This window comes from Schistocerca piceifrons, chromosome 3 (assembly GCF_021461385.2).
Source record: "Schistocerca piceifrons isolate TAMUIC-IGC-003096 chromosome 3, iqSchPice1.1, whole genome shotgun sequence".
NCBI lineage: Eukaryota > Metazoa > Arthropoda > Insecta > Orthoptera > Acrididae > Schistocerca > Schistocerca piceifrons.
Window position 1 is genome coordinate 621,711,479 of NC_060140.1, and position 12,183 is coordinate 621,723,661.

The window sequence follows — 12,183 nt, forward strand, 5'->3', positions numbered from 1 at the left end:
TTCTTTTCAGTTTATCGATTATGAATTATTTTTGTCAAAAATGCCATCTCCCCTCTGTAGGGTTATTATGAGAGAATATTTTTCCAAAAACTTAATTGATTTGTTTTATATATATATATATATATATATATATATATATATATATATATATATCTTCATTGGCATGAACAGACACAAAGATGATGTGACTTACCAAACGAAAGTGCTGGCAGGTCGATAGACACACAAACAAACACAAACATACACACAAAATTCTAGCTTTCGCAACAAACGGTTGCTTCGTAAGGAAAGAGGGAAGGAGAGGGAAAGACGAAAGGAAGTGGGTTTTAAGGGAGAGGGTAAGGAGTCATTCCAATCCCGGGAGTGGAAAGACTTAACTTAGGGGGAAAAAAGGACGGGTATACACTCGCACACACACATATATCCATCCACACATATACAGACACAAGCAGACATATTTAAAGACAAAGAGTTTGGGCAGAGATGTCAGTCGAGGCGGAAGTTCCCTCGTGGAATGTTTCCCTCTATTATACTCATATATATATATATATATATATATATATATATATATATATATATATATATATATATATATAAAACAAAGATGATGTGACTTACCAAACGAAAGCGCTGGCACGTCGATAGACACACAAACATACACACAAAATTCAAGCTTTCGCAACAAACTGTTGCCTCATCAGGAAAGAGGGAAGGAGAGGGAAAGACGAAAGGATGTGGGTTTTAAGGGAGAGGGTAAGGAGTCATTCCAATCCTGGGAGCGGAAAGACTTACCTTAGGAGGAAAAAAGGACAGGTACACACTCGCACACACACTCATATCCATCCGTACATATTTGCGGATGGATATGAGTGTGTGTACGAATGTATACCTGTCCTTTTTTCCCCCTAAGGTAAGTCTTTCCGCTCCCGGGATTGGAATGACTCCTTACCCTCTCCCTTAAAACCCACATCCTTTCGTCTTTCCCTCTCCTTCCCTCTTTCCTGATGAGGCAACAGTTTGTCGCGAAAGCTTGAATTTTGTGTGTCTATCGACGTCCCAGCGCTTTCGTTTGGTAAGTCACATCATCTTTGTTTTTAGGTATATTTTTCCCATGTGGAATGTTTCCCTCTATATATATATAAAAATAGAGGGAAACATTCCACTTGGGAAAAATATATGTCTGCTTGTGTCTGTGTGTGTGCGGATGGATATGTGTGTGTGTGCGAGTGTATACCTGTCCTTTTTTCCCCCTAAGGTAAGTCTTTCTGCTCCCAGGATTGGAATGACTCCTTACCCTCTCCCTTAAAACTCACATCCTTTCATCTTTCCCTCTCCTTCCCTCTTTCCTGATGAAGCAACCGTTTGTTGCGAAAGCTTGAATTTTGTGTGTATGTTTGTGTTTGTTTGTGTGTCTATCGACCTGCCAGCACTTTCGTTTGGTAAGTCACATCATCTTTGTGTCTGTTCATGCCAATGAGCGGTTTGTTGCTGGTCATTCCCACATAGAAGGCTTCACAATGTAGGCATGTCAGTTGGTAAATTGCGTGGGTGCTTTCACACGTGGCTCTGCCTTTGATCGTATACACCTTCCGGGTTACAGGACTGGAGTAGGTGATGGCGAGAGGATGCATGGGGCAGGTTCTACACTGGAGATGGTTACAAGGGTAGGAGCCAAAGGATAGGGAAGGTGGTTTTGGGATTTCATAGGGATGAACCAAGAGGTTACGAATGTTAGGTGGATGGCGGAAAGACACTCTTGGTGGAGTGGGGAGGATTTCATGAAGGATGGATCTCATTTCAGGGCAGGATTTGAGGAAGTCGTATCCCTGCTGGAGAGCCACATTCAGAGTCTGATCCAGTCCCGGAAAGTATTCTGTCACAAGTGGGGCACTTTTATGGTTCTTCTGTGGGAGGTCCTGGGTTTGAGGGGGTGAGGAAGTGGCTCTGGTTATTTGCTTCTGTACCAGGTCAGGAGGGTAGTAGCGGAATGCGAAAGCTGTTTTCAGGTTGTTAGTGTAATGGTTCAGGGATTCCGGACTGGAGCAGATTCATTCGCCACGAAGACTTAGGCTGTAGGGAAGGGACCGTTTGATATGGAATGGGTGGCAGCTGTCATAATGGAGGTGCTGTTGCTTGTTGGTGGGTTTGATGTGGATGGACGTGTGAAGCTGGCCATTGGGCAGATGTCTGTGTATGTGCAGATGGATATGTGTGTGTGTGCGAGTGTATACCTGTCCTGTTTTCCCCCTAAGGTAAGCCTTTCCGCTTCTGAGATTGGAATGACTCCTTACCCTCTCCCTTAAAACCCACATCCTTTCGTCTTTCCCTCTCCTTCTCTCTTTCCTGATGAAGCAACCGTTGGTTGCGAAAGCTTGAAATTTTGTGTGTATGTTTGTGTTTGTTTGTGTGTCTATCAACCTGCCAGCACTTTCGTTCGGTATGTCGCATCATATCTAAAAACAAAGATGATGTGACTATTTACCACACGCATCTTTCCATTTTTCGTGACAGTAATATGTTTTGCAAAACCTGTGTCTGTAATGTTATGTCTTGTTGCTGGCAACAAGTACAATTCGTTTGTTTTCTGTTTTGCCTATCGTATGGAGTTCAGCATGATTTCCACTATTTACACTTTTCAGCATTTTAACCCTCTCATTTTGAACATGGTATCTGATTGATCAATTGTGAGAGGACTTCCCTAACAAATTAGAAAAATCTCATTGTTATGAGTGATCTTACATTACATTTTTGGTTAGTAGCAGAGAAGTAACTAAATTTCAAAATTGTTATGCAATGTGCAATTTATCCATGTATAAATTGTGCTCTTCTAATTGTAAATTCCACTGTACCGCATATCATGAAGCTACAGTTCTGCAAAATAACTGATGAAAGCAGAACTGGGAACAGTGTTATCTGCAATTACAGGTGAGGCACCCCCAAATATATTCATAATGAATAAATATATCAAGGTGCAATATTTGCCAAGTTATAGAGGACAATATGAGAAATTTTCTGATCTTTGCAAGTAATTTTTATCATTTGAGATCTCAAATACAACATTTACTTTGTTTTTATTGTAATGGAACTATAATTTTTCTGTGACATTTGAAAGAAGCTTCTAAGAGAACTCCAATGACTTAACATGTATAGGATTTGATTACAGAGAATCAGGATAATAGCACCACAAACAACTGACCTGCCTTCAGAAGAAGAGATTCTGCAAGTATCTTCCCTATTTATACCAAATATAAGTAAACATGTAACTTAAGTATGGTTCTTGTGTTTACCTGTGTGCTTGGAGCCCATCAGTCTGTGTTCTGCTGTTGCAGCAATTAGATAACTTGCTCGTAAACATGTTGAGTCTTTGAAAATGTATATGACATACATGACAGTCGAAAAAGTGAATATCATTTATAGTGAATCTCATCAATCTGTTAGAGCAGCGGTGCGGTTGTATATTGAAGTGTATCCAGATCATGCCAGGCACGAACAGTCTGTCTTTGGAAACATTATAAAAAAAGGTTCTAGAAACTGGATGTGTGGAGAATAAAATACACCAAGGAAAAAGAAGAGCAACTGATGTAATAAATAATAACTAGAGACCGTATTATACGCACCATAAAAACCTTAAAATATGGATGAAAATTTCCTTCTTACCTCCCTTTCGAAGACTGCTAATTACATTATTATTTTGAAGAGTTGCTCAGTGTAGGTGAAAATACGATCAGTAATGTTTCAGATTTCGAGGTAGAATGGGATAGGAATGATGATGGAAATAGGATCACATTTGAGGAAGTGGAGAAAATGGTCAATAGATTGCAGTGCAATAAAGCAGCTGGGCTGGATGAAATTAAGTCGGAACTCATCAAATACAGTGGACTGTCAGGTCTTAAATGGCTACACAGGATAATTGAATTGGCCTGGGAGTCGGGACAGGTTCCATCAGACTGGATAAAAGCAGTAATCACACCAATCTTTAAACAGGGAAACAGAAAAGATTGTAACAACTACAGAGGTATCTCTTTAATCAGCGTTGTGGGTAAAATCTTCTCAGGTATTGTTGAAAGGCAAGTGCGAGTATTAGTTGAGGACCAATTGGATGAAAATCAGTGTGGGTTTAGGCCTCTTAGAGGTTGTCAGGACCAGATCTTTAGCTTACGGCAAATAATGGAGAAGTGTTATGAGTGGAACAGGGAATTGTATCTATGTTTTATAGATCTAGAAAAGGCATATGATCGGGTTCATAGGAGGAAGTTATTGTCTGTTCTACGAGATTATGGAATAGGAGGCAAACTTTTGCAAACAATTAAAGGTCTTTACATGGATAGTCAGGCAGCAGTTAGAGTTGATGGTAAATTGAGTTCATGGGTCAGAGTAGTTTCAGGGGTAAGACAAGGCTGCAACCTGTCTCTGCTGTTGTTCATATTATTTATGGATCATATGTTGAAAACAATAAACTGGCTGGGTGAGATTAAGATATGTGAACACAAAATAAGCAGTCTTGCATATGCGGATGACTTAGTTGTGATGACAGATTCGATTGAAAGTTTGCAGAGTAATATTTCAGAGCTAGATCAGAAATGTAAGGACTATGGTATGAAGATTAGCACCTCCAAATAGGAGGAACAAAGTTAGAACAGGTGGATGGTTTCAAGTACTTAGGATGCATATTCTCACAGGATGGCAACATAGTGAAAGAACTGGAAGCGAGGTGTAGCAAAGCTAATGCAGTGAGCGCTCAGCTATGATCTACTCTCTTCTGCAAGAAGGAAGTCAGTACCAAGACTAAGTTATCTGTGCTCCGTTCAATCTTTCGACCAACTTTGTTGTATGGGAGCGAAAGCTGGGTGGATTCAGGTTACCTTATCAACAATGTTGAAGTTACGGATATGAAAGTAGCTAGGATGATTGCAGGTACTAGTAGATGGGAACAATGGCAGGAGGGTGTCCACAGTGAGGAAATCAAAGAAAAACTGGGAATGAACTCTATAGATGTAGCAGTCAGGGTGAACAGGCTTAGACGGTGGGGTCATGTTACATGCATGGGAGAAGCAAGGTTACCCAAGAGACTCATGGGTTCAGCAGTAGAGGGTAGGAGGAGTCGGGGCAGACCAAGGAGAAGGTACCTGGATTCAGTTAAGAATTATTTTGAAGTAATAGGTTTAACATCAGAAGAGGCACCAATGTTAGCACTGAATAGGGGATCATGGAGGAATTTTATAAGGGGGGGCTATGCTCCAGACTGAATGCCGAAAGGCATAATCAGTCTTAAATGATGATGATGATGATGATTATGATGATGCATGAAAATGTTTAAAAATGCATGAAAAGTGTCGAAATATGCAAGATCAAATAATAAAAAAACATGGTAGTTACTGCGTGCATTATATCTCAAAGTCGAACCTGTGCATATCACTTGTGAAGAAGAGTGCCGGCCATCCGAAAAATCGGTACATTTAGCATGCCGATATCATTTTCAGAATACTTTCTGAGAGAGTTTAGGAAAGGGGCCTTTCTGGGATTATTTTCTGAAAATTTGCATACCATGTTTCAAGAATTGTTCCTTCTTTGCTATTGTTGTTGGTAACAAGCGGATGCGATGCGAGTGAGTAGCAGTGAAACAATCAATATGTACAAGACAAACTTTGAGATATATCACATGCAGAGGGGCATGCTCAAAAGCTCCATAACATTTTATTTAATAAACAACATATAATCATGAATTTTTTGAACAGCATTAACTTTTAATTAATACTATTGGTCCAAAGCATCATTTACAATTTATTTTACGTTTTTCTATTATTGTAAACATAAAAGATCAAGTACTGTTCCAAACGTTCAGTAGTAAGATTGTGTGTTCAGTACTAAAAACAGTTTTATAAGGAGAAAATATAATATAATATAAACCGGTCTCTAATGATAACATTATGCCAGCAGTAGCACATAATGCAAATATCAAAAGGAGGCATCTCGGTAGTTTGAGAGGGATCAACCAAAGAAATGTTTTGTGAGCACTTCATTTCACCATGTTTCATACCCTTCACATTTTGGTACATCTACAGTTTCATAACAGTGACCTTCAAAATTGGTTACAGTTTTCTGAATGTTATCTATGAAAAGTGAAAATGATGCAGCATGTCTCTTCAGAATTTTGTTTAACGGATAAGTATTGTTTACAAATGATGGGCAAGTCAATCTTTGCAGTATGCACCAATTGTCAGTTGAAAATGCATACTGACTTCAAGAAATAGATAAAACATTTATTTTTTCTCTCTCTCAACATTCAGTGCTTATGTTTCTGGACACACACATAATTGGTCCCCGTTTTATTGATAGAATCTGAATACACTTAGGTATCTCAAACTTCTAAGACACGCTGCTGTTGCACTTACTGGAAGACATCCCACTTGATATAAAGCAATCAGTGTTATACCAACATGACATATGTCCCTCCTATTCCACATATGTAATGACAGACCCCCACTTTAGAGAACATTTGGAGAGCACTGGAATGTTTGTTCAGGAAACAGAAAATGATATGGACGCTCACCAAATGTAACACTTCATACTTTTATCTGTGGTGAAAATTAAAACAAGAGCTCTATTAGGAAGGTAAAACAAGACCTCTATTAGGAAACACTGGCAACTCCTGGAGCCATGAATTGCCTTATAACATGGGCCTTTGTTCTGGTTAACTCCAAATGAAATTCTACACACAGTAGTGTTTCTACAGAATCACTTTATAGTGTGCAGCAATGCTTTAGGCCAACATTTTGGGCACTGGCATGATAGCCATAATAATAAAGACTTAAACCTTGCTTGAGTTGTGTGTTTTCTGACATATGGTATAATAGTACAGGTGTTTGTGGAACCTCTGCTCCTAATGTCAGGACCAGGCGCGGCTCGTGGTTTCTATACTGGGGAAGGCTGCGGTATTTATCGATCGGAGCCAACATAGACGTCGGGTTACGCTACAGATTAGTCTGACATAAACAACTAAGGATTCAGGGGGAGGGGGTGGGCATATCACTTTCTACCTATAATTTTACGTACTGTATCTTCTATAATCAGGTATTAAATATCATTAGAAGCTAACCTCGAGTTAAAATCTTTGGTTAGTGTTTTTATACGTCATCATTACATTTTCTGACACTTTGCAGCAAATCATATGAAAAGACGCGTTTCGGAGAGATCTTTAATGCGACGAATCTTAACTTTGCGGCTGCTTAATATTTTAACATTTTTGGTGTTTTCAGTTCTAAACTTAAGGCGTTTATTGTGCTTTACCTCCAAAGCTCGAAGTTTACGAGTTCGCATGACGATACTGTGATGTTCTGGTGACGTCACAGGTCTTGTGCAAGTAAAACTCACTAAAATCTTGCAAAATACACTCCGAAAAAGAAACTTGCTAATATCACACGATATCAACAAAAGCAGTCAGCATCAGCAAGCAAGGAAAGTAAAGTAATGGGACAAATTTCGCGTGCTTTGTCCTCTAATCACTTATGAAACTCTCGCTAGATGGCAGTACTGTTATGTTTCTGTAGTCTATTGCACTCTGGCGGGATATTTGCAAACTTATTCTAAACGTGGATAAAATAGCCAATGGCAGAAACAAAACAACTATGTAAAACATTATCAAAACAATAATACTAAACGTCGATTAATGGCACATCGAAGCGTAGTAGAGATGTGCAGAGACAGAGATTGGATAGCGAAGTTTCGGCCACTCTACATTCCTTTATTACATAGATAGTGGAACGTGAAAAACGTGTGGTGGTTGGTATGACACCCTTAGGCTGCAAGCTCTGAGCCTTCGTGTCGCCCATAAAGAGCAGTACTATGTAGAAGCCACGCCCCCAAACCGCTACTACATGCAGCTTACGGACGTTCCAAGGCGCAGCCTAAACATTACTAACCGTTCGGAAAACATCTATCAATACAAGCAGTTCCAAAAACGTTGACCGTCGTTATTTTAATTGGAATGGGCAATATGCGAAATTCGTCCTGATAATTTAAATTATGTAATACGTTCTTGCGAAATTTACTTTAACATATATTTTGGGGCGGCTCCGCCTCAGAGCCTTTAATTACGAGCCGCGCCTGGTCAGGACAGTGGTTGGTGGTGCTGTTATCTTGATTCTATGTGGCTATGTCCCATACATGTTAACTCATTGAAGTTCGATTAGAAGATTATTTCAAGTACCACAGAAAAAAGTAAGTAGTTTCAGTAGAAAAAAAAACAAAGTTGGTATCTTATTTTGGCATATATAAATGATAAAAGTTATTTGCGAATTTCAGGAAATTCATCATATTTTCCACTATAACTTGGCAAAAACCACACCCATTGAAGTTCTATTAGAAGATTCTTTCAAGTACCACAGAAAAAAGTATGTAGTTTCAGTAGAAAAAACAAAGTTGGTATCATAATTTGGCATATATGACTGATAAAAGTTATTTGCAAATATCAGGGAATTCACCATATTTTCCACTATAACTTGGAAAAATCACACCATGGTATACTTATTCATTCTTTATATATTTGGGGTCACATGTCTTAGCTCCTTCATCCTCTATTTCTGAATGTATTATAACATATAACCCTCTGAGTGATTTATCTGTTGTCTACATTATGTAAATCTCTGTGGCTGAACACTATATGGAATTCTGGATACAGATCATAATATATGTAATAAACAGTTCCCAAGTTTTCCATATACACATATATTTTACCATAAAGACTGATACACATGAACACTGCATGAAGTACAAAGGCAGACTGAATTAATTGTGGTGGCGGCTCGTCAGAGCAGTTCATGTTCCAGAGATTGTAATTTGTGTGGTTCACGTGACCTATCGATGCCACACAACCCCCCCCCCCCCCCCTACACCACAGTACGGATTACAGTCTATGACCACTGAGGGGAGGTTGAGTGGGTGTCAGCTTCAGCGTGAGTGGTGCAAGTTGGCAGGCATACGACCGGAAGCTCCATCTCCGTCGGGTCGGCATATGGAGGTGTGACGAGCGCCTGCCGGTCCAACTCGTAATCTAAAAAGCAGTGGGGAGGACTAATGCATCAGCCAACTCAGGAGTAGCGGTATGCGAGAGGAGGCGGTGTGTGAGTGTGCCTTCCCCGAATGCATACTGAGCAGTCCGAAGAAATGAAAGCTCGAACACATGATGGGTCGCACTCCTGTGGGAGAGACAAGCTGTGCTCTATCTTGACGTTGAGTTCCTCAGTGAGGGTCGGGCCTGTGCTGTCGGTGAGCAGTACAAGAACATGATTATCGAACACCATAAACGACATGTCATCGATGCGGTCAGGTGGTACATTGCGGCGCAATATGAAGGACGGGGTATCCGCGTCTATAGCACCTGAAATGTCTTCAAAACCTGTGATAGGGATGATGATGACATGCCTGAGGAACCCGTGAGCTGTGGTGGTGACTCATTGGACGAAGAAAACCCAACTGTAGGTTGCTTGGACTTGTTAGCGGGTTTGTCAAAAGAACATGTGCTCGGGCAGTCCAACTGGGATGGCAGAGGGGTGTCGGAGTCTACAAAGGCAGGCTTGAGCCTGTTTAGAGATCTTTTATCATAATGTCGAACGTCATCTCACCCCTCCAGAGTACTTTGTAGGGGCCGAGGTAAGGAGGTTGTAAGGGTTGTCTGACAGAGTCGTTCCTGAGCATGATGTGTAAGCAAGTGCTGAGTGCAGTCGGCATGTAAGTGTCAGGTGAGGAATGGCTGTCCGGGTGTTTCTAAAGTGTGCATGCATCCTTCCGATAAAGTCTGGGAAGGAAGGGGAATCTCCAGGATCTTGGGGGAGAATTAGTTCCCCTGGTAAAACTCGGTTTTCACCGAAAACAAATTCGGAAATTGTCCCATAAAAATCTGGTTTAAATGTGGAACATAGGCCCAGCAACACCCAAGGAAGTGCTGCAGACCAGAGACAGTTGTGGCACCTGAATTCAGTTTTAAGGGTGCAGTGCCATCGTTCCACCAACCCGTTGCTTTGCGGGTGGTAGGCTGTTGTATGGATCTTTTTAATACCGCAGAGAATACAGAGAATTGTAAAAAGTGTAGATTCTAACTGTCGACCATGGTCGGTTGTGATGGAGGACAGGCAGCCGAACCTAGTGATCCAAGAAGAAACGAAACCCTTGGTCACAGTTTCTGCTGTGATGTTGGGTAAGAGGATAACTTCCACCCAACGAGACATTCAGTCTGTTGTGGACAGAATATACCTGTGGTCCTCCGATGGAGGCAGGTGACCGATAAGATCCATATGTACATGACGGAAATGTCACTTAGGGATGTCAAACTTGCCGAGTGGTGGAGAGGTGTGACGCCCTATTTTGGTTCATTGACAGAAAATGCAGCTGTGTGCCCATGTTTGACAGTCCTGTTTCACATCTTTCCACACTAAACGCTCGGTGACAAGGCGAGTGGCGGCTCAGATGCTGGGGCGGGCGAGATTATGCAAGGCGTCGAAAACCTGTCGGCACATTGTGGGCGGAAGCAAAGGCCACAGAATGCCTGTAGAAGAGTCGCATCACACTTCGTCTGAAATGCCAGGGAACTTAGCCTTGGTAAACATGAGCGAAGACTGTGGGTCCATGAGCAGACCCTGAGTGTCCTCATCCGAAGCCTGTAGAGTGGCGAGGTCGGATAAATTGATGATACTTGAAACAGCATTGATCCGCGAGATGAAATCAGTGGGGATGTTCTCCGCGCCTTTGATGTAGCGTACGTCTGTAGTAAATTGAGAGACCAGGTCGAAGTCGCAGAAGCGTCTGGGAGGAAGATCCTCTGGCGGATTGCAGAAGGCGTCTGCCAGTGGTTTGTGATCAGTAAGAATGAAGTAAGGATGGTCCTCGATGTCAGTGCGAAAATGTTTGACAGCCTCGTACACCACCAGAAGCTCTCTATCAGAAGCAGAGTATTTCTTCTGTGCTGTAGACAGTATTTTAGAGAAGAAATGAGGTGGTGAAACTGTGTCGTCTTTGTTCTGTTGTAATACTGCCCCGACCACAATGTCACTGCTGTCTGTAGTGGTGAACAAGTCGGCAGATGGATCAGGTGGGTGAGTATGACTGCGCGAGCTAAAGCTGTTTTAAGAGCCCTGAAGGCCTCTAGCATGGGTTCAGTCCAACGGACTGGTTTAACGCCCAAAGTTTGTTTGCTGGAGAACGAGTCCATTAGCGGGGCCTGCATGGTGGCAGCAGGAGGTAGATAACAGCAGTAGTAATTTATAGTACCTAAGAAATGTCTGAGTTCTTTGTACGTAGCTGGGGGTGGCAATGACATGATAGCCTGCACGTGGGGTTTGGGAGACTGTATTCTGTCTGCGGAGACAGTGTGTAATCCAGAAATGTAACAGAAGACTGACGCAATTGGAATTTTTCTTTGTTGACCTCCACATCGTTGGATGCCAAAGTCTGGAGGACTTGGGATAAATGATCTTCATGGTCTTCAGTCGGTTTGCTGAAAATGAGTGTGTCATCCAGGTATGCGAAGCAAAATTCGAATCTTCATAAGATTGAGTCAGTGAAACATTGTCATGTTTGTGCTACATTCTTTAAACCGAATGGCATGAAGTTGTACTTGAACAAACAGAGTGGCAAGATGATCACAGTCTTTGGAATGTCTTCCAGCACTATGCGAATCTGCTGATAAGCATGTTTGCCGTCAGTCACACTGAAGATTGTGGCGCCCGATAACATATGAGTGAAGTCATGTATGTTTGGCACAGGGTAATTGTCTATGACAGTGCGAGCATTTAAACTTCTGTAATCACCACACATTCGAATAGAACCATTGTGTTTGGTGATGAGGTGAATTGGTGAAGACCAATTGCTGTCTGATGGCTGTCGAATGCCTGCCTCCAGAAGTTAGTTAATTTGCTGCTGCACCGCACACAACTTAATGGGGTTGAGGTGTCTAACCTTGTGTCTAATAAGAGGGCCGACAGTGGTAATTATCTTGTGTGTCATTCTGTCAGTGATTCAGTGATGGAAGAGACTGAGAACTGCACACAAGGCTGAGTACCATCCTGACATGGAGTTTTGGGATGAGTGGGCCGTGATGAGGTGTAGCCATTAGCGCAAGTGAGAAAAGGCAGCATGAAAGTCACATGCCTATTACGTGAGTGCAGCTTGTGCTTGTTTGTAGAGGTCGGC

General features: G+C 41.6%; 1 protein-coding gene across 1 annotated transcript in view; it reads left to right on the forward strand.

Moving 5' to 3' along the window:
• Window positions 1–12,183, forward strand: part of LOC124788082 (MAP kinase-activating death domain protein) — a 593,942-nt gene that overhangs the window by 337,995 nt on the left and 243,764 nt on the right. The window lies entirely within an intron of this gene.